The sequence below is a fragment of the Phalacrocorax carbo genome, chromosome 7 (assembly GCF_963921805.1).
Source record: "Phalacrocorax carbo chromosome 7, bPhaCar2.1, whole genome shotgun sequence".
In the NCBI taxonomy this organism is placed as follows: Eukaryota; Metazoa; Chordata; class Aves; order Suliformes; family Phalacrocoracidae; genus Phalacrocorax; species Phalacrocorax carbo.
This window is the reverse complement of record NC_087519.1, coordinates 23,269,119-23,290,219: the sequence shown is the minus strand read 5'-3', so window position 1 is coordinate 23,290,219 and position 21,101 is coordinate 23,269,119. Positions and strand designations below refer to the sequence as shown.

Sequence of the window (21,101 nt, the reverse complement as noted above, 5' to 3'; positions counted from 1 at the left end):
TTGGATATATTACCCTCTGTGTGATAGCAAGCCAGAGGGGCCCCAAATGTCTTCAGTGAGACTAGGAGGCATATGGCCCCTTTCTGAATCAAGGCTTTCCTGATTTGCTGTTCTAGTCCCTCGCTAGGGTTGGGATGTTTATTCAGGCATCTCCAGGGCCATTTGTAGCAACCAGGAGACCCTGGCTGCAGCCCACCTGTGGGTACTGCAGACTGGCAATGAGATATATCCCTGTTGATGTGCTGTGAGAGACCCTCACACCAGCCCAGGTCAGTGCTGTGTTGAGCAGTCATGCTGATTTGGTGACTACAGGGACTTCTGAACACTGGAGGTGCCTTTCCAGCTGCAAGGAAGGACCTAGCCTGTATTCCCATACTGTAAAGCGACCCTGGGGGCTTTGGAAAGTGTTTTGCTGATTGGATTTTGCCCGTTTATTTGGTTGGGTTGCACTAATCCTGTCTAAAACAATGATTTGGGCTGGAGGAACAAAGCAGAGGAAACCAGGGAGAGAAGGAGGGCTGAGGTACTGCACCCAGCTTGTGTCTGTAGGACCCTTTTAAGTGTTGTTTATTGATTTACTTTGAAACTACATCCTTGGCCTCAAATGCATGCAATCAAAGGTGACAGAACTCCAGAACAGAAGAGTTTATAATATATTTTCTAAGAATTGCCTGTCATATCTGAAGGGAAAATGGAAGGGTAATATAAACACACACAAAGCTTGGGGATAATGGCTATTACTGAGACAGCGCTCTCAGAGTCTGGAGTGATCTCATGAAGCCTTGGAATGAAAATTTACAGAAAGCTATGCTTTGCAAATTCAATTCTCTTTGTAAATAAAGCTGTGTAAAAAAATATCCAAATTGCTGGAGCAGGTAAGCAGGTAGCCTGGAGAGACCAGGCTACCTTGTCTTGACTTAACTCTGTACTTCATGGAGCCTGGCTTTCAGATAACCTCTGCTACTCCCCGTCTGGAACCATCTCACTTAATTTTGCTTATGGGGTTTGTACCAGAAAGATATGTTAGCGCAGCTCACCCCGTCATGCCACCACAGAGTACCTGTCAGTCAGTGAGGGATGTTTTCTGAGAAGTTTACATTTACTGGCTTGCAAGGCTGGGACAGAGACAATCACTTTCTGGTGTGGTTCATTTATGAATCAGGGTCATATAATATCTTGCTTTCATCAGGGTTTGTGTTCCTTAAACCTAAAAGCAGTTTGCCTTTGTCATGCACATGCAGACTGTAACAGAATAACGTCTGGACCACTTACTTAAGGGTTGAGTTTCTCGCCTGCTCTTCTCCATTGACTTGGCCAGGCATTTCCAGATTGTAAGACATCTGACTCATTACATTATTATCCTCAGATTAGACAGCAGCAAAGTTGCTTAAACCTGATTTAAGTGCCAGAATAAGCCCTTTTAATACAGCCCTTTTGTTCTTGCGATGGTTGTCCCACTGGTCTGTTGCAGCCCCCTATTCCTCTCACTCTGCCTGCGGCTTGCTGGACTTGCTAAGAGCCTCTCTGTGGCTAGAAGTGGATCTTCTTTTTTTCAGAATCTCTTTGTTGTCTTGAGCTCTCAGGACAACTGCCTAACACCTGCAAAAACCCCACATCCCTCTGTAAATTACATTAATCCCTTCCTGACAAATGAGAGGCCATTGCCAGTGACAAGTTAACCTGGACATTCTCTGTGTGCTTTCCAGCCAGCCCTCTCAAGTAAATGGGTGATTTCAGAACTCAGCACCTGGCCAGCTGGCTGTGTAATCTAGGGTCAGTTGTGACTTTCAGGATCCCACTGCTCCTGCCCCGGCACATCACAAAGATGAGCTCTGTCTCTTCCAGCGCCTGGGTAGCAGCTGAATAATGCTGGGTAGGCTCTGTTTCCCGGCACAATGCCCTGCCAGCTACAGCTGTGTCGTTTTCTTTTCCAATCTATGGCTACTGACAAGGCATTTTGCCCTCTCTTTTGGCTCTCATGGTGACCTTGTAACTGTCTCTTCTGGGGCTTCACTGCCCCTTCTTGCTATATAGCTGCCAAAATCTCAAATGAGAATACGGGACCTAACCACTGGAAGGTGTCTCCTCTCCATGGGGAAGCCCTGCTCTCCAGATGAGGTCTCGGCAGCTGCAAGAGCCAGGTCTGGGCCTGCACTTGCAGGTGGCTCCAGGGGAACAGAGGCAAAAATTCATCCTTGGAGAACTGGGGCCCAGCAGCTTCCTGAGCCCTTTCTAGGTTACTTATCAGTAGCTGGTATGACGCATTTGCCCCCAAGAAACAGATCAGCTGATGGAGGTATGTGTATTCCTCTCTGCTCACAGAGTAGGACAGGGTTACTCCTGCAGCGATGTCTCTAAGGCTGTGCCTGTCCTGCTTGACAATCTTCAAGTACTGCCGGCTACTTCGCCTGCTCCATCCTTGGCCACTTGCCCAGCCCTCCTCTTTTCCTCCTGTACATTCCCTCTCTGGGTGACCTTATTTACAAATTCTGCATATATAATCTCCTGCTGATGACTCAGAGTGATCGCTTTCCTCCTAGCCTGTCCTGTGCTGTCCAAATTAATTTGCAGTCTGTCTTTCTGACAGCACTTTGCGTACACCCACCTACTGGCTTCAGCTCAACACAATCAAAGTGGAGTTTTAAATCTTCTTGTGCTTGCTCTTCCCTGCTACGTTTCCTGATATCTCTTTCTCACCATGTGCTCAACCCCTTGGTCCTCTTTGACTTGACCTGTCTCTAAATGCCCATATCTGGGCCCTGCTGAAAACTAGCTGGTTCTTCCTAAAGAATATCTCTAAGATCCAACTCCTCCTCCCTGTCTACCCAGCTGAAATCCCTTTGGGATGGATGCCCAGGTTTTCTGAGCAATCAGATTTCTGCTACACTTAGCAGTTCTGTGCAGAGTACCACACAGCCTTATCATCGGGATTTTCACTGGAGACCTCTGACAGTGCAATGTTAAAGGGTCCTGCAGAGTGTGTCTCACTGATCCTGTAATCATCTCCATCTTGTGAGCTGTAAAGCACATGTGCCTTCTGCAGATGGCCTATTCTGGCCCTGCTCCACCTAACTATCTCATAAAAATTTTCTACTGCAGAGATACCAAGTCCTGCCTGTCTGCCAGCCATGCCAGTTCCAACATGCCACTGCATGTTTCTCCCAGGTTACTCCGTCTGCAGCAGAGGAGTAACCTGTAAACACTAACAAAGCATTTTCTCCTTCTTCCACTAAAAACTAGTACGCTACACTGCCTACCGACAGCAACGTACTTGATACCTGCAGTTGCTACCCAGCACCTGCCTTCATGCCTATTAGTGCTCCTTTGCCTGCATACCTTGTCTTTGTGGCCTCTAAGTGTGTCCTTGGGATGTATATACACTTCTGAGCATGGGACTGTCCCTCCATGGCATTCTTGCAGCGTATTCAGCAAGATGAGACCATTATACAGCCTATAACGAGGGAGGAAAGCGTAATCATTTGGAAGCCTAAATTATTAAGTCTGGTCATTTTGGTTTCTGGGAGCACTGAACACAAGATTGGTTTTAGGGCTTGCAAATTTTCTGTGTAAGCTTCCATTTCCCAGGCATGTTGCTGTTCTGTTGCCTCTGTCAAAGGTAGCAACTTTGGCTCTCCTCCCACAGATTATCTGGGCATGTAAATGACCTAAGACAGATACACTGTCATTTTTTCATGCTGTGATTTTTACTTACACCCCCCTGTGGTACGTGACAATAAAATTACCCCACTTGTTCATTTCCCACAGACAATTTTGCAGGCTTGTCAAGCAGCATCCCATGCACAGTCCTCCGTCAATTGCTTTTGGGACCTCGGGGGCGATTTGGGAAGGATCTGTTGTACTGTAATTCACCTCTGTTTGCCTTTAGGAGAAGGATTCTGGTTTCCATGCTGTTTTCTCATGTGCCTGCATGGCTCTTTGATCACAATTTGACTCCTCAGGCCTTCAGAATTACAGCTACCTTGTAAGGTTTGCCCATAATCCTAGTGACATATTGTTTCTTGACAATCTCCAGACTTTACTTGCTCCTGACTCATGATTAATGGCTATTTCTGACAGACTTTGTGATTCTCTGGTTGCCACAGACTTCCTATTTCTTACCTAGATTTAAGTGCTAGTTGGGTCTAAAGTACTCCTCACCTTCTCTGTCACTGTCATCTGACCTTCCACATTTTCACTTTAAAATAAGGAAGATTTCAATATTGAATCCACTTCTCTCTCTCACTTTTATCCCCACTGACCCTTCTGCACAACATAAAACCAGACGTGCACCAATAACTCAGGTGGAGAACCTGCAAGAGCCTGCTGCGCTCACCAGCGCTTCTTACCAGGGTTCCTCTCTTGAAAGCACAAGCAACATAGCTCTGACATACCAGCAAGGTCCATGTCAAATGAAACCTGTATGCTTTCTCATCTTCCTCCTGAAAAGACTTTATACATACACTGATGTGTTTGCTCTCAGGGCTGAGTTTGAGCTGGTCAAGCCAGGATAAGAATTGCTTCCAGGCAGGAATCTCTTTAATCAAATGCTTTTCCTCCTGCTTATTATGCAGTGTGTTCTTCTGACACCAGAGGGAACAGGAGCAGGATATCAGAGTTGGCTGCCAGCTGCAAGCCAACGGGCATGTTCTTCCCAGGGCAGACCCTGGTGGTGAGTAATGCCAGTGGGGTGTGGAACTGCTGCAGGAATCCTCATCTATAGGAAAACCATGCATCGTGCGAGTGATGTGGTTAGTGAGTGGTTGTGGCTAGTGGTTACTGAGCATTTCAATATGTTTGTAGATACTAGGTCAGCCTTGAGGAGGGTTTTTTAGAAAAAAAGATAAGCAAGGAGGAAGGCAGTGCAACAGCAGTGATTTCCAGCCCTTGGGCAGGGGATGACTTCCATAGAGACAGACTTTTTTCAGTGGGCTCAACTTCACTGTGCAGGGGCGCATCTGTGTCAGGTAACTTTAGAGGCTTGGAAGGTCTGAGCACCTAAGCATATGCTCTGGAGAGAGGGAAGGGAGAGCAGCCAAGGACTGAGGGATGAGGAAGACAGATTGTCCAAAGTATTGTACCAAGAAGTTCAGTGTACCCTGACCTGCAGAAGGTGTAAGCTTTGTGAAGGACAGGTGTGCTTACGTGCTTGCACTTTGAAGCGTTTTCTCTCAGAATATACAAAATTTGCTTTATGAAGTGTGTCATGTGACTTTAAGATTTGCTTTAGTGTGTGACCACAGCATACCCTGCTAAGCTCCTGGCAGGCAGAAGTGCCATGAGGTATTGGGAATTGGGTCTAAGAGAAGTAACAGCTTGTAGATTAAAAGTAGAAGATGATGCACTTCTCAGGAGCGGAGGGCCTAGAGGAGAAGGTGTCTGGTTGTGCAAAAAACTGACCTCAGGATGCAGCTCTCTCCTTGCATTGCCTGCCCCAGAGAAATGATCATTCAGGTTTATTTTTCCACCTGGGTATACAGAGCCAGTGTGAATGTTGGAGCTCGGTGTTCCACAACCTTCCCACCTCTCCTGCTCTCTGGCAGAGAGGGAAAAGCACTGAGGGAGGAGTACACCAAGCTTGCCCTAAGAGCAGTAGCTAGATAGACTGAGAGCTCCAGCCAGTCATGTTGGTGTGTAAAAGGAGTGATTACCCACGCTTCAACAGTAGAACCAAGGCATCCAGCTGAGGTCTTTATTCTGGAGCAAACTCACAGACCTTTGCAGGGAGCTGTTGAACTCTCTTCATCCATCCCAGGTCTGGCAGATGGATCAAAGCCCACCCTGCCAGCAGATATCCCCTGCATGCTGAAGAAATGAAACGCAAGTTCATCTTGGTCTTAACTCAGTGTTCTGCCTCCACCTTCATGAAGGAAATGATGTCCATCTTTTGGTAGTATTTTTCATATTTTATAAATCATTAGTGACCTCCTGGTCAGACATTTCAGGAAATTTAAGAACCAGCTGTGAGGAGGGACCTTGGCTTCACCTTCTATCTTCCAGGCTTGCATAAGCTGCCAAACTAATTACTGGCACATGCAGCAGCACTGGTATTACCTGGGGGTTAGCAAGGTAAGGTTTTCCTAGATACTGCTTCTCCTGCCTGAATTCTGCACAAATAGGGTTCACAAATCCCTATTTGTACAAGCAGAAAATGTCATTATTCTGCCCAATTATAATCCCAAACTTAAAAATTAATTGAGGCAGGTATTAAATTAAGCAGGTTTTGCTTGAGTAAATATTTTCCATTTTGAGTCTAATCTATTCACTTAATAATCTAAAAGAATTTTATTAATTTTATTATGGTTTGCAAAAAAATAATAATGTCTGTTCCATTAGGAGCTGTTGCTGGCTTAAGAGGATTTTACTCCCATTTTATGGTTTGGTTCAAAGAAAATTTATTCTTGCAGTAGGTTTAATGATTCTTAGCTAACGTTGCCTTCCCAGCTGCAGTTGGACTGTAATAAAAAAAAACCCTTTGGCTTTTGTTAGACTTGCACATTCTTGGCTGCCAATAATGATTAATCTTTCCCCCTATAAGACCATCTTATTACTTGGGTTTGACTTAGGAGATGCCATTCCCTCCGGAGCTTGGTAAGGGCTTTCTCCCAGAGCAGCTCTGATGCAGCGCAGGTGTGACCTGCAATACCTCCCTTTGTAGTCTGTCTTTGCCCCTTAATTGCTGATCTGCAGCACTCTGCTTTCTAAGCTCCTCTGCACAGGAATGCTATTTTGGGAATGACGGAGAATTAATTGCAAGAGGAATTCCTGAATACTTCATGCATGGAAGGGCCCTCGGTGGCCCCGTCTGGATCATCCCCAGCGGGGAGGATTGTCTAGACACACTGCTCGGTGAGGAGATGCAGGGGGTGCAGGGAAGGCTCCTACTCCTCCCTGACCGTGGGCACGCTGCAGAGGGCACTGACCCCCACCCAAATAAACAGGCAGCGATCTACGCCACTGCTAACTCTCAGCTGTGCTTAGAAGCCCTTTCCCACAGGGCAGCATCCCTATAGCTCTCAGCAGGACAGACCATATCCTGCATTTTTGTGGGACATCCTGGTGTGGAATATCATGCTCGTCTTGAGAAGGCATTTCAGTGCTGGTCCCCTCTTGATAGACAGAGATGGGAATGCACCCCAAAGGTGCAAGAGGAGGCTGAGAGTATAGGGCTGGTCTAGGTAGAGGTCTGCGAAAGCGTTACAGTGGATGATTTTGGGGCATTGCCAAACATATGGGACTGGAGCTTCACACTGAGAAAATTTGTGTTTTAATTCATGGCCATCTTGGCAGTGTTTTAATGGTTCATAGTAATAAAAACCCTGGGAACAGGAAGGAAAGAGATGCTTAACCGATTTAAGAGAGACCTTTGCCATTAACAGGACACACATGGTTTCTGATCAGCTTGTTGCATCAGTCATAAGTGTGTTTGTGCTAGATGAATTTGCTCTACTGTCTCTCTGCCTTTGCCTGTGAGATCTTTTGGGCAAGATGATTGCACTGGAGACGTTGCATAAAGGAACATCTTTCCCCTGCCTGCTCTCTGAAAGGCAGCCAATTCTAGGGCAAGACTGGCAGCTCATTGTATGAAAAGGTGATCTGCAGTACCAACAATTAAAACTGAAGTGGAAAATGCAGGAGATGTTTGGGCTAGCATCTGGAGTTCCTTTTAGAAAGCCTTTGCAAACAAGCATGAGTGGTCAGTGCTGTTGTTTTACATCCATTGGAGCCCTGCTGCATACCAAGGAAAAGACTCATGTTGGACAATGGTTGTCAGCAGTAAGAGGTGCAGAACTGGTGTTCACACAGCCTTGCTCCGAGCACAGACAAAGACAAACTATGCTCAGCATCGTTTCAGAAACCAAGGTTAAGTGTCGGGCTGGTCCAAGCAGGTTTTATGAGCAGCCTTAACATAACAAGCCCATATAGGTACAAGGAGAGAGCATAAATGGTTTTTGGAAAGGAGAATTACTTCACTTTCCACTTTCTAAAGGCTCATGATAAATCATAGCATGAACGCTCAAAACCAGAAGCCTCAATGGCTTTACTACCCATCTCGCAGTGAAATAACAGGTGCGGAGGTGAGAAGGCACTACTAGGAGAGACACAGCTGGGCACTGGTGCACACTGAGTCACCAAAAGAAAGCTGAAAGGTGCGATCATGAATTTCAAACTGTCTCCCTGCCTCCACAGCGGGTTTCTTGAGGCTTAGGGAGCACTGGGGTATCCCTACGGGTTGATGCTCCTCTGAAAGTACTTGAATCTGAAGGTGCTCTGTCATTGGAACTGAGCCACGTATATGGAGTCAAGCAAAACTGTTTGCAGAACTGGTCAAATTCAGCAGGTCATTTCAGCAAGGGAAAACCACCCAGTGCTCGTGTGGGATTAGATCTTCAGTTCTTTCTGACCTTTTTTTTTTTTAAATTTCTCAAGTTTGCATTTTGAAAAGCTATTTTGTTCAGAAATTTAGCTGCCTGGCATTTTTTTAAATGCACAAAAGCTTCTGAAACCAAAACCAAACACATTTTCTTTTGGGCTGGCCAGAGTGTGCCGTTGGCTCTGAAAAATGTTTTTAGATTTGGGTTTTTTTGGTTCAGCAAAGGAACCTGACAGTCTTTTGTAATGGGTTGGCCTAAGAATGTTTGGGGTTTTTTCCTCCTGTTTTTTTTCTTTTAGTTCAGTCTTTGAGAGGTCCTCCAAATTCCTGTGATGTTCCTGCTGGCTGAGATGTTTAGCTCTGTTGGGAGACCCCTCCATCCTCTTCCTTGTCAGGAAAGGGACACAACTGGGCCCTGGAAGCCCAACTGGATGGAGAGTGAGGGCAGGACTGGCTCTGAGAGTGGACTCCTTCTGGTGATATGGTTGAGAGTAAGCATGGATGAACATCATTTCCCCGCTGCTGATGGAGCAATGTCGTTTCCTTGCCTTTCTCTGCCTGCCCTTCACCACCAAATGGGTGAGTTTGCCTGCTTTTTTTTTTTTTAGTCATCGTACCTGTATTCCTTTTCAACTGCTGGGTCAGGGTTGCCATATTGTGTGTGGGGAGTATGTTTTCACTGTCCTTGCTGTTCCGCTGGCTGCCTATGCCCATGTACCCCTCTCTGATGCCCTTTCTGGGCTCAGAGCACTTACTACCTTTCTTGAGTGAAGGCCTTATTTTCTCGTGTCCTTCTCAGCCATTCAACTAACATAATGAACCCCTTCTACTGTGAGTGAGGCTGTGAGCGTTAAAGGGGCTGGTAAAGGGTGTGTTTTACTTTTAACTGCTCTGTTTCTTCCACGAAAGTCTTTCGTGCCCTGCATTCAGCCCCGAGACTGTCTTGGGCAGTCACGCCATAGCAGCAGCCCACAGTTGTCCTGGGGGTTGCAGTAGCTGGGGTCGTGGGTGTTTCAGCTGAGCTCGCAACACTGTACTGACGCATTGCTATATGCACAGGCACTTCAAAGAGGTTTCCGCGGACAGGAAGCAGGGCAGATTAGAGGCACACTGAGGCTTTTATTTTATGCCAGGACTTCAAAATGTTATTGCTGATATTTCTGCGGCCCCATTTTTAACCACTTTTAATACATGTATATAATATAGCACAAGGCTGGCCTCTGTGAACCACACACTGCATCTTCATGGGATGAGAGTCACAAGACACTTCACATGCATCAGAGAGCCAAGGGGCTCCAGGGGAGGTTCAGGACTGGCTCCTTCAGCTCTGCTTCCTCTAGCAGCAGGGAGTCAGCAAACCCAGCAGACCCTGGGCAGCCTCACCATGCCAGGCACTGCTCTGGAGCCTGAGATTGGCTGTCCCTGGTGCAGCTGACATGGCTATGCTGCTTTCCACCCTAGGGACATGCCACCTCCCTTGGAATGTGCTCAGGGAGGCAGTGCTGAGGTAGCCAGAGGTCCTGGCAGGCCGGGGGAGTGGGTGGTGCTGGAATTTTGCCGCCTTTTCTTTTCTCTCATACGTTTGCATGCTTTCCAGGCGTGTGTCATCTCCACTCCCACAGGAGCACTGGGAAGAACATGCTCCAGCTGCTGTTCCTCCATGGTTTCTCCCCAGCAATGTAAATAGTTTACAGGGGACTTTGTAAACAGCAGATTTGTTTAGGATATTGTCTGCATTCCCACCTCAGCGTTTCCTTATTCAGCAGCACAGGGGAAAGGCTGACCTGCTGGCTGTAGGTCTGCAGCTTGCATTGTTGGAGGGGAAGATGGTGATGACCGAGAGGAAGGAGTTGTGTACACTCCTGTATTCTCTGTGAGCCTGGTGGATTTGGGGGATCACACCGGGGTCACATGCACACATGGTGGCTGCATGGAAATGTTTCTGCATCTAGCAGAGAGGAAAGCTGGCATGGGATGCAGCTGCTGCTGAGCCCTTTGCAGGACACGGTTGCATGAGAGAACAGTGTATATGAACAGAAAGCATGCTTACACAGTGCCCAGGGCACTGGGAGGTAGATGAGAAATATTCAAAGATAGGAGCTTCATTTCAGAAAAGCACTGCCTATTTGAGAAGTCTCAGGAAGCTGATTGTCCACCCAGGGAAAGGGAACTATTAAATCAACTCAGCCTTCATCCTCTGGGAGTAACATCTGAAGATGTCAGTTCTGCCTTCAGAGCTTCTCACACTGGGATTCAGCCTGTGCTTAGTGGTAGGAGGTCAGCTTCCCTCCCCCACCCCTTGACCTTTGTAAAGGAGCAGAGAAGGGAGAAGGCAATTCCTACCTGAGCTTCTGTATCTGCCACAGAAGCTTTGCCAAACTTGAGCTGTACTTTATCTGGGAGATAACCATAAACCTCAGAACACACACTAAAGACATGAACAGTCACGGGAGTGGATGAGGGGAGCTTGAAATAGAGGCTGACATACCAAAAAGAGGGTCTAGAGGTGGGGGGAGCAGCAAACAGTAATATTTAGAAGCAGTCAGGAGCTTTTGGGTGAATGGGGGATGTTCTTCAAGGCCCTAAGTGTTTGTTGCAGCTGTGGGTGAGTTCAGTCTTCCTTCTGCTAGTGAAACATTGCTTTTGCAATGTAGCTGGGAGAGGCAGGTACCAAAATGGGAGAGCATAGGAGAGTGAAACTTTCAGGAAGCACCCAGGGATGGTCAGCAGAACCTACAGAGGAGTGAACAAACCCCAAATGTTACAGTACACTTAATGGTGCGTTGTTTTTTTTATTTTCTGTTGTTGTGCTTAAGCCTGAGCAGCTTAAATCTGTGATGGGCCCTCAAGCCACTACCTCTCAAATGCTTCCCACCGACAGGAGGGATAACTGCTGGAGGCCAGCTGGCTACCCGATGCTGGGCTGTCAGGAACCGACAGCAGATCATTCTGCTGTTTGTTTGCCCATTCCCCGCCAACCACAAGTTTGAGTTTTGAATTTAAACATCCTGAATAGAAAGAACAAGATCTCCAAGTGACATCTCTGGCTTGTTGCCAGGGGAATCTTGCATCCAGAAGATAGAAACAGCTTGACAAAGCCAAATACTGGGAGAAGGAATCTGACCCCATTTTCAACAGCATTGGCTTCCATAGCATGTGAATGCTGGTTGCAGTTCAGAGATGGTCTGCACCTCCTCTGTTAGTGTGGCCGTGTGAGGGGCTGGAGACTCTCTCTGGCCATGTCCACATGTTTACTGTTATTAGGAAGAAAAGGCCAACAAATTCTTCCTGCTTCCTTCAGAGGCATGGATGTGTGGCATGGACCCAGCCTGGCCTGGGAACAAACGTGAGGGCTGAATTTTCGTTGTCTCTGGATGTTTTAAATACCACATAAACCCCCTGTTTTCCTTTGGGGGATGTGGATAGTTGGGTGTTGTCCAGCAGAATCCTGTTGACTTTCTGGCAAGCTTTAACTGTAAATATTTGAACAAAAAATTATCTCATGTTAACCTTAGCAAAATTTAATCTTTCTGTACATAGTGGAATCTGGCTTAAGTCACAAGTGAAAATGAGAGTGGTAGTTTCAGGTGATTCCCCAGTGGATGTTCAGCACAGAAACCTGCGTGTTGCCCATCATGGATGGCAGCTTGTTCATCAGGAAGGGATGAAAGGGCTGCTGGAATTGCTGGGCAGGATGGAGGTGTGTTGGCTAGGTTTAATATAGCCCTGAACAGGAAAGCAGGAGGGCTTCAGGTCATGCTGGATGACTGAGATGGAAGGTGGAAGGCACAGGGCTGTCGGGAGAGTTGCTAGTTCTCAAATCTTTCTGTTTCTTTGCAGGGTCTGGAGTTTGCCTGTAACTTGGGACCAGTTTTGCTATAACCCCAAAGCTCAAGCAGATTTTCAGCTCTGCTTTAGGGAAAATCCCCGTCTGCTCAGCTCACTGGCTTGCATTGTACCGTCTTGGGAGGACAGGGGATGTTACAGGAAGGGCTCAGTTCATTCCTTTCTTCTCTTGGACTCTCACCTTTGTAATGGTGAAGAGGAGGCAGGAAGCCCTCTGGGAACATCTACCGTCCCTCCACCTCCTGTCTGCCTAATTCATTCCTGGAACTCTGCTATGGCCTGGGATAGGGGTTCCAAACTCCCAGAAGGCAGAGCTGAGCCCAAGGGAAGGAAGACTACAAATTACTGAGGAGAGGCTGAGCAGATGTGTGCATAGAGGGAGACAGCAGCAATACCAAAGCAGTTGGGGCTCATGAGGCAGATGGACATGCGGAGTTGCTCCCACAGCCCCAGAGGACCACCCTGGACTTGTACATGCTGGAGATTCAAATACTCCCAAGCAAACCCAAATGTGCAATGCAATCCTCATAAAAACATCTTCCTTAAGTAAGAAGTCTGAGTGGGCTGGGGTTCCTCAGAGCCGGCAGTGTTAGTGGCACAGGAGGTGAGCAGGGGAAGGGGCAGCTCGGGAGCGAGGGGCAGAGCTGGCTGCCAGGGCCACAGGTCAGGACCTGGCAGAAAGTCTCTGTGGTTCTGCTCAGAAAAGATATTCCAAGCATTGATGTTTCCAAATGAGGAGGAGCTGACAGCTGCCCCCTGCAGCCCTCAAGTGCCTTGAATTCCCATCTTCCTTTACAATAAACAGGTGCCTTGCTCAGTTAGATCCCTTGAGTGGAAACATCTGGGAGATCCCAGCATTCACCCCAAATTCACCCTGCTTGAGCCACACAAGCAGGCAGGTCTGTTCCTTTGGTACCCAGTCTCTCTTCCAAAGAGAGTGAGTGCAGGATATTGTTGGGCTGTGTTCTCTTGTTTTGATGTCGGCCGAACTGTGTCTGGGACCTCTTCAGGGAGGGAGATAGTCTTCTATGGTCCAGCTCAGGCCCACTCCATTTCAGGCCTTGGCTTTGATGTAGAGACTGACTTCTGCTGTGTTTTGTGTTCTTGCCATTCCATCTAGCAGACAAATTCCTGCTCTGCTGGATTTGGCCCCTGAAGCAGCAGAGTGGTCTTAGCAGCAAGGCTCAGGCCTTATGATAAAGCCCTGACACAGGTGTTCATGCTCTTGGGCACATCCTCTACCTCCCTGGGTGCTGGATAGGCTCAGGTGATCTTTTGGTTGCCTTTTTTGGAAGGGGGGGTGGCTAAGTTTGCAGTGGCCAGTTGGTAGCTCTGTGATGCTGTCTGAGCTTGGCAGTATCACAAACCCACTACTGACTGCTCCTTCTGTTGTGGGAGTGAGAGAGGCCACGCCAGAGTACCCTGTATGATCTGGCCTGAAGGGAAGGATGTAAAGCCACACTCCTAGTGTTTATTATCCTTTTTTACATATGGATGTAGAGAGGAGGCAAGTGAAAGGATGGCAAAGCTCCTGGGGATCCAGGCACCCTCCTCCACAAATGAGGCCCTGCTGCCTGGCTACCCAAGGCAGGCAGTGCTGCAGTGCCAGAAGGTCCCTATCTCTTGAACCACAGAGGGGGCGAGCAAAGGTTCACAAACTGAGACCAAGGGAGGCTGAAGAGCAGCACTGAAAAACACCGCCTGTGGGTCAAAGCAGTGCTCCCAGTTGCATGATACTGCTATCAGGTGGTAGAGCACAGGCACAGAGTGTGCCTCAGTCCCAGTGATGCTTTCTGCCTTGCTTCTGAGAGCTAACTCTGCCAATCCTTGTGCAACAGGGGCATCAGTGAGGGAGCACCTCTTGTGACTGGAACAGTGCCTGTGCAGCTGAGCCCTGCAGGTTTCATCTCCAGGCCCTGTGACTTTGGTGTGACACGAGATTACAAAGGTAGAGTTGGGAGTGGGTTTGCAAGATGGCAAGTGCGGTCTAATTAAGAGGGAAGATGATTGTTAATAAACTGGGTGTGATAATACTTTGCAGGGGTGGGAACGGCTGATGAATGCAGAGCCACTCGAAGGCCTGCGAGCACCTGTTACGTGCACGGGGTGTTTGCAAGTGGGTTCGGTTCTCACTCCCAGCCTGCCCAGCGTGAGGGGCTGGGAGCTTCTGTGTGTGCAGGCAGGCTGGCATTGGGGGCTCCAGCAAGCTGTAACAATTCCCATTTAGGTTTGACCTTTTGCTGGATATTAAAGCCTTGCTGTGGCTCAGTGAGATGAACGCTGCAGCAAACACAATTCCTCAAGATGAAATATCTCTCCAGCGGGTAATTCCAGCCTCATTTGAGGGTTGCTGCATTTTTTTTTCTTTCCCACTGAATCATTTATTCCTGGTGTCAGGAAGGTGCAGAATGACTTTCCCCACTGGCTTTCAGAGCTTCATTGATTCTTCAACTCCCACTCCTGCAAATCTGCTGGAACAGCAGCCCGTTGCCTCTCCAGTTTTCCTGGGGCGGTGGGGAAGGGGAGGGTCTCAGGACTGGGGGAGTTCTTCAGTGAACCCATTCACAGGCTGGGGGAGATGCAATCATATTTTAAGCTCCATAGTCTGAGGCAGTGTTTTTTGATTTGTAGGTTTTTTTGTCTTAAATGCCTTCTTAGCACTCAGCTGCCTGCATGGAGAAGCGGGAAATAGGACACATTAAAACTGCTGGTGAAAGCAAGTTTTGTGCTGGAAGGATCAGGAGTGGGGCGTGATCCCAAGTCTTGGGTTGTCCTGAACACCATTTGGACACTGACACTGGTCACCAAAGACAGGGCAGGTCCCTGCCTGACTGAGAGGTCTTCAGAAAGAAAAGGAGCAGGATGCATTATGGCAGCTCCCCCAGAACAGGGAAGTAATGGCAGACCAATGGTAGAAAGGGGAGCAGTGAGCAGGAGCATCTGCTACAGTTGGTGTGTATACGTATGTGTGAAGCACCTATGGGAATTTCTGAGATTGTACAGAGTGCTGGAGACCTTTGGCCCTTCCTGCTTTCTGGTTCTCTGTTGCAACTTAACTCCTGTGCTCACAGTGGGTATGAATCTGGTCCCTTCAGCAAAGGAAAGCAATCAACTCCCAAAATCTGCGCAGCGAAGAAATTCAATCATTGCGTGTCTGCCAGACGGGAGTGACTGAACCCAGGCTCTGCCTGTCATCATCAATCTATTTGCAGTCCTGTATCTGAGTTCACACTTCATGTTCTCCAGTGCAGCTCCCTTCTCTGGGCTCCTGGGGGACACAGAAACGCTCATCTTCCTATGTGGGGGATGGAAGAAGGAGGGGCAATGGAGTTGAGACCTGGATAAAATGGCCCCAGAGCCTGGGAACTCAGGAACCCAACCCAAGAGGTACCATCACATCACTCTGTGATCCCTTCTGCATACAGGAGCTGGCCGGAGCCACCACTGCTTTGCACTTGGCATGGCACTGAGGGGAGTGAAGGAGCCAAGTGGGTGTGAAATGCAGAGTGCTGCTGGACCCCTCTCCAGCAGAGGAGCAAATAGAGCAGGAGAGAGGCCACACAGACCCCAGCTTTTCAGCATGGCTGAATGGATGCCTTATGTCCAGCAAAGCTTGTCACCAGGCGCTTGCTACCAAGCTCCATAGCTTTAAGGAATTTCAACCAGTCTGACCATGCCCATTAGCGTTTACACGATTCCCCTGCCAAGCAGTTGTAAATGTTTCCGTTCGTTCTGCGCATGGCCTAGTTTCTCCTGTTTATCCTAAATGTGCCCAGGATGTGACCCTATTCCCATCCTCAGCGCTCTTTCCAACTCCATTTAATTTCTACTTCTTCCTGTGAACCACTGTAATGTAAGCACTGTTCAAAGGACAGAAAAACAAAGGGAGGTGGAAGTTCACAGGGTGTCATGCCCTCCTTGGAATCGGGCAGGGTGCTCTGGCATCAGTGTCAGATGGGTTTAGATGGACATAAAAGCAGTAAGAAATGCACACGGGTGCTTCAGGGGAGCTGGGGACTGGAAAACAATGGAGGAGGCTCAGTACTGGCAGATATTTAAGTCACTCTTTATTGCAGTGCTACACAGGAACAAAAAAGATCAATATTTATTAGTCGCAGAAAGCATAATTTTGCATGAAAAGCATCGATCAGTGTGTCAGACGAGACAATGTCATTACATCTTCTTTATGATTTGGTCAACATCCCTATAAGACTAAGGACATTGTTCCTCTAGACAGATAGAGTCGCTGGGGTGAAGGAAGAGTTTAGCACAGTGCTGTGATTAGAGGGAAGCAAAGCAGGGGCTGCAGTAGTGTTTAGTGTCACAGTTTAGTGTAACCTGGGCTTAGGGGCTCTGGTTCTCTACTTCATCTTTCTGCATGGTCTGTTTGCCACTGGGGTCTAAGTACTACCAAGAGAAGTTCACTGCTTCAGAGTCAGGTCCTAATTTTTAAGCTCTTTTTCCCAGTGAAATAAGCTGCTTGCCAGCTGGGGCAGGGTAAAAGCTCCCCCCATAAGGTAGTGTTGCACAATTATAGGCTTTGTGGGATGTTTACACCATCCTTTAAGGCAACTCAGCATATGTGGTGAAGATGCCTGTCAGTCCTAGCTCTCCTCCCGTTGTTCTTGTGCACTCTGACTGACTCCAGCCCAATCTGACCAGTGGGTAGAGGTGTCCGGTGTCAGACCACAGACTGAGGACTACATGCAACCACCAAAGCTGTTTGTTCAACCCAAGCAGCAAGTTCGGTGGCTGGCCAGCCAGTCTGGTTCTCACCCAGCCAGCTGGTGAGCTCAGGCAGGCAGGGCATGTGGGGAAGGCTGTGGGCATTGCTGTGCAGAGACTGGGAGGCAGCTGGGAATGGCATGGAGGAAGCAGAGGAGCTCTGGGGTGGCCTTCAGTGGGATGGAGGGGTGTTCAAGAGGATCTGGTGGGAAGTAGGAAGATGAGGAAGGTAGAAGTCATTACAGTTTTACAGCTGGACACAAAGCCAAAGGGAACAAACATCTGGACCTCCACTGTGTGTAGACAGCTGCTGCTAGAACCTATCCTTGCTGTGGGTCCAGGAGGCAGGGCCAGCTGTGGTACAGTCAGTGCTAAAGAGGGCTTATAGCTGTCCCTGTCCCTGCGTGACCGGCAGCTTGTGCCTGAGCACACAGCAGCAGCAAGATCCCCTTATGCCTCTGCAAAAGCAGTTCAAATCCTGCCATTTCCAGCACTGTGCTGGCCCCAGCAGAGATACAGGAGCACAAAGACGGACATAGAAACAGAACTCCTGAGTCAGGACTCCTGGGTCAGGATTCGTAGCAGTACCTTTGACTCCCTTAGGGCAAGCCACAAGTCAACTGCATGCACTGCAATTGCAGAACTCAGCTTCCACTTAGACACCAAAGTAATCAGCTCAACCAGAACTGCTTGCTTCAGTCACTGAGGGCGTAGTGACTTTTCAGAAAAGTCCTGCTGTAAGTGTCATGATCAGAGCAACCAGTTCTTCCAGTCCCCAGCCTCATGCTGGGTGTAAGCCAGGGAAGTGTGCCCATGGCTTGGTAAAAAGATCCTGACCAGTTCACGGGCTGGTTATGAGTCTTAATCTAGGTGTTTGTAGATAAAAGGTGTCATCAAATGAAGATGAGTGGCTCTGTCTGGGTATCTGAATGATGAGTGAAGTGTTGTTCCATACAAGTAGAAGGGACCTCCATGTGTATCCTGAAATACAGTTTTTAAGACAGCTGTTTGGCTCTCAGCCCTTCTGTCAGTGAGAGAGGCCACTGAAGAGGTGGTACAGTCAGAAGACTTGGTTTAAAGGACACAGGCACCTGCAGCCCACCTGCATTATAGCTGCTGCTGCAGAGATTCGTGGATCTTGTACCCTTAGCATAGGAGGCAGGAGGCTGAGGGATCTCTTGAGCGTAGGAGCTCAGGACTGCAGCGTGAAGTGCCTCTTGGGGTCTGGCATCAGCGAGTTGATCCCCTGAGAACATGGGGTGACTGTAGCACAGCGTAGGTGAGACAGTGGGCCTGGGCCGGAAGGGTCTGAGGGCTGTGTTGCTTTGAGGAGCATTGGGAAAAAACGAGTTTTCAGCTCCAGTTTTGCTCTGCCAGTTGCAATGCATAGAGCAGGCAGCTTTGCCATGTGGAATCTCAGTAAAGGAACCATTAATTTTGTATTAGGACATAAAACTGTTTGAGCTAAACAGACCGATACTCCTTCCAGCCCAGTATCCTGTCTCCACCAGAAGCCAAAGCTGGCTGCCTTAAAGGAAGGCATAAAAATCCCATAATGCCCATAATTGTGCAATACTACCCTGTGGGGGGAGATTTCACCCTGACCCCAGCTGGCAAGCAGCTTATACCCTGAAGCAGGAGAATCAATAGCTGTTATGATTTTCATTTGAGCTAGTGTCACTGCGGCTGCTGTTCTTATTCACATAAACATCTGATCCTGTTGTGAAACTCTCTAATGCTGTTCGTTATACTGCCCTTTTGATATCCTGGCAAGGACCTGATGTTCTCAGTTATGGTGCTCAGGATAGGTACTGGATGATCTGCCCTAGGCTGCTCGTAGGAGAGCAGAAGAGGAGCTTAGCCCCTTCCCCACCACCCCAGCCAGTCCCTGCCCCTTCTTGTACTCTATTTAATGTTAACCCTCCCTGTGGCCCTGCTGTAGAGTGACCATTGTGGGGACAAGCAGCACTGATGGTTCCTGTGTCTGTATTGATTTTCAGCTCAGGTATTGCCCTAGGAGTAGCTGTGTACCAGAGGTGAGTTTCTTTGCCTCTGGAATATTTGCAGGATATTCCCTAGAGCGGGATTGTGGAGCTAACAGGAGACTGGTTGATCCAGGTGTAACCTCCTTACCACTGCTGCAGGTGATGGAAACACTTTCTTGGCGGCAGTGCCCTGTCACTCCCTTTCTCCTTGGACATCCCAGGGGATGTTAATGCCAGGTGAAGCCTGCTGGGGAGTTGAGCAGGCGGTGTGTGACAGGGGCAGGAACCGTTGGAGACCAGGACAGTGGCTCATTGCAGTGTTTGGGAGGAGAGCTTGATGTGACTTCAGCTCTAATGAGATTGAACAGTTAGTTATGTTTTCACTAAGTAAAAACAGATTTTTCATCCAGGGGAGAAGACTCACTCCCAACTAGCCATCATTAGGGTGAGATACCCAGCCCAGAGACTGCTTCTTCCACTTGTCTGGCTTTCCTCAACCCCCACCAGCCCTGAGCATGGGAGAAGTTAAAAAGCAGACTACCCATGAAGGAGCAGCAAAGGTGTGTTTGCCTGCTAGCAAAACAGGAGAGGGGAATGAAGGCAGGAGAGCAGGTCTTGTCATGTAGAATGGGAGGAGGTGACACAGCCTGTGATAATTGGACCATTAAATCTAGCAAAGGCATCGACACTTACACAATGTGGCTCAGGGAAACAAATGTTCTGTAGTAACAATAACTCTCCAATAGCAAGCAATAAGTATCTGCAATCATTTTTCTGCTGATCCAGTGCTTAATCCTATTGTTCAGGCTCCAGGTCAAACTGTCCTCAGACAACGGTGCAGAGGCCAGATAGGTTTACAGAGATGTGCAGGCGTGACCTAGAGGAAATTTTGTAAATGTCTCTCAAATGTCCGCCTTTGTTTCCTGTGCCTTCTCTCTGCCAGTCCTTCCACCTCCAGAAATCTCACTGTTGGAGGGAACCACCCCAGTCCTTGTGCTCGAGCCCTCTTTATTCTGCCCTACATCTCCCTGTGAGTCTCACTCGCCAACTACAAAGAATGCCAGAACTGCCTGAGATGGTCACAAAATTGGCTTAAAATCCTTACAGTTTACAAATCTGGCTTTAAATCTCTTTATTTATTGTAGGTCTGAGGAGGAGGGATTTAATCCCTGACCTGCATTCTCAGACTTTTCAGCTGTGAGAGCTAAGAGTGCCATTTTTGCAATAACAAGTGGAATTTCATGTGCAGATGCAGGGCACCAGCCTGAAGAAAAACACCCTGTTTCTGAAAGCTTCACAATAAAGTCTGGGCTCTTGGCAATTTGAGGCTTCCAGGGCCAATACCTTCTGGACAATTACCTTTATAGATTCTTAATTCACCAACTCTAACCCCATGGAGCATATCAGACCCCACTGATTGTTGTTCATGCTGTAAAGTACAGGCACAAGGTTTGACTGAGGCTGCTTAGATCTGACATTGGGCCTGTGGTGCTGGGTAGCCCTGGCCAGGGGCAAAGACCAAGTCCTGTGTTTGGTGACCAGGTCCCATTTGGCACTGGTGTGTTCAGGATGTGAACGTGCTCATAGTTGGGGTGCTGGCAGGAGCCCTGGAGCTTGAGGCCATCTTAAAGTGGGATTAAGAGCAAAGACAAAGAAAATTTTACCTCTCCACTGGCTTGGGGTTTTCAGCTCTTCTTCGGCTGGGTAGAGGGCATGGAAGGTCAGAAAAACACTCTCTCAATCCCATGTCTGGCCAGGCGGGGGATTGCATAATGCCACAGATGTTCCAGCTGTGCTGTTCAAATGCAGATGACTCTGCTGGATGTCTTGGTTTACTCTGGGCTTTGGGCTACCAGGCTGTGGTAGAAAAATGACTTACAAGTGTTAGCCACGTATTTTCTTGGCCTGAAAGCTGCATGACACCCAGGACTGACCAGAGCTGGTAGGAGGTATCCCTTTTTCCTGAGGGCAGATACACTTTAGAGCTAGTGATTCAGCATTCAGATGATATTTTTCCCACAGCAGCATCCTTCCTGAATAGCGCAGCACTCCTGAATTAGAGCGAATGATGCTAGTGTGTGAGAACACTTACAATATTTTTACTATCACTTGAACAGTGGGATGTGCCTCCTTTCCTCAGGAGGTGTAGACCCAGCTCACTGTTCCTGTATTGC

General features: G+C 48.2%; 1 long non-coding RNA gene across 24 annotated transcripts in view; it reads left to right on the top strand.

Annotated features, from left to right (window-relative positions):
* LOC135314311 (uncharacterized) overlaps positions 1-21,101 on the top strand; it is a 102,903-nt gene that overhangs the window by 18,607 nt on the left and 63,195 nt on the right. For 20 of the 24 annotated variants that reach the window (XR_010373795.1, XR_010373800.1, XR_010373788.1 and 17 more), the window contains 2 exons: positions 8,671-8,950; positions 14,056-14,165. The exons of 1 other annotated variant lie outside the window; for it this stretch is intronic. This is a non-coding gene — a long non-coding RNA (uncharacterized LOC135314311). The remainder of the gene's footprint in view (positions 1-8,670; positions 8,951-14,055; positions 14,166-21,101) is intronic. 3 more of the 24 variants (XR_010373806.1, XR_010373793.1, XR_010373807.1) reach the window with 2 other exon arrangements.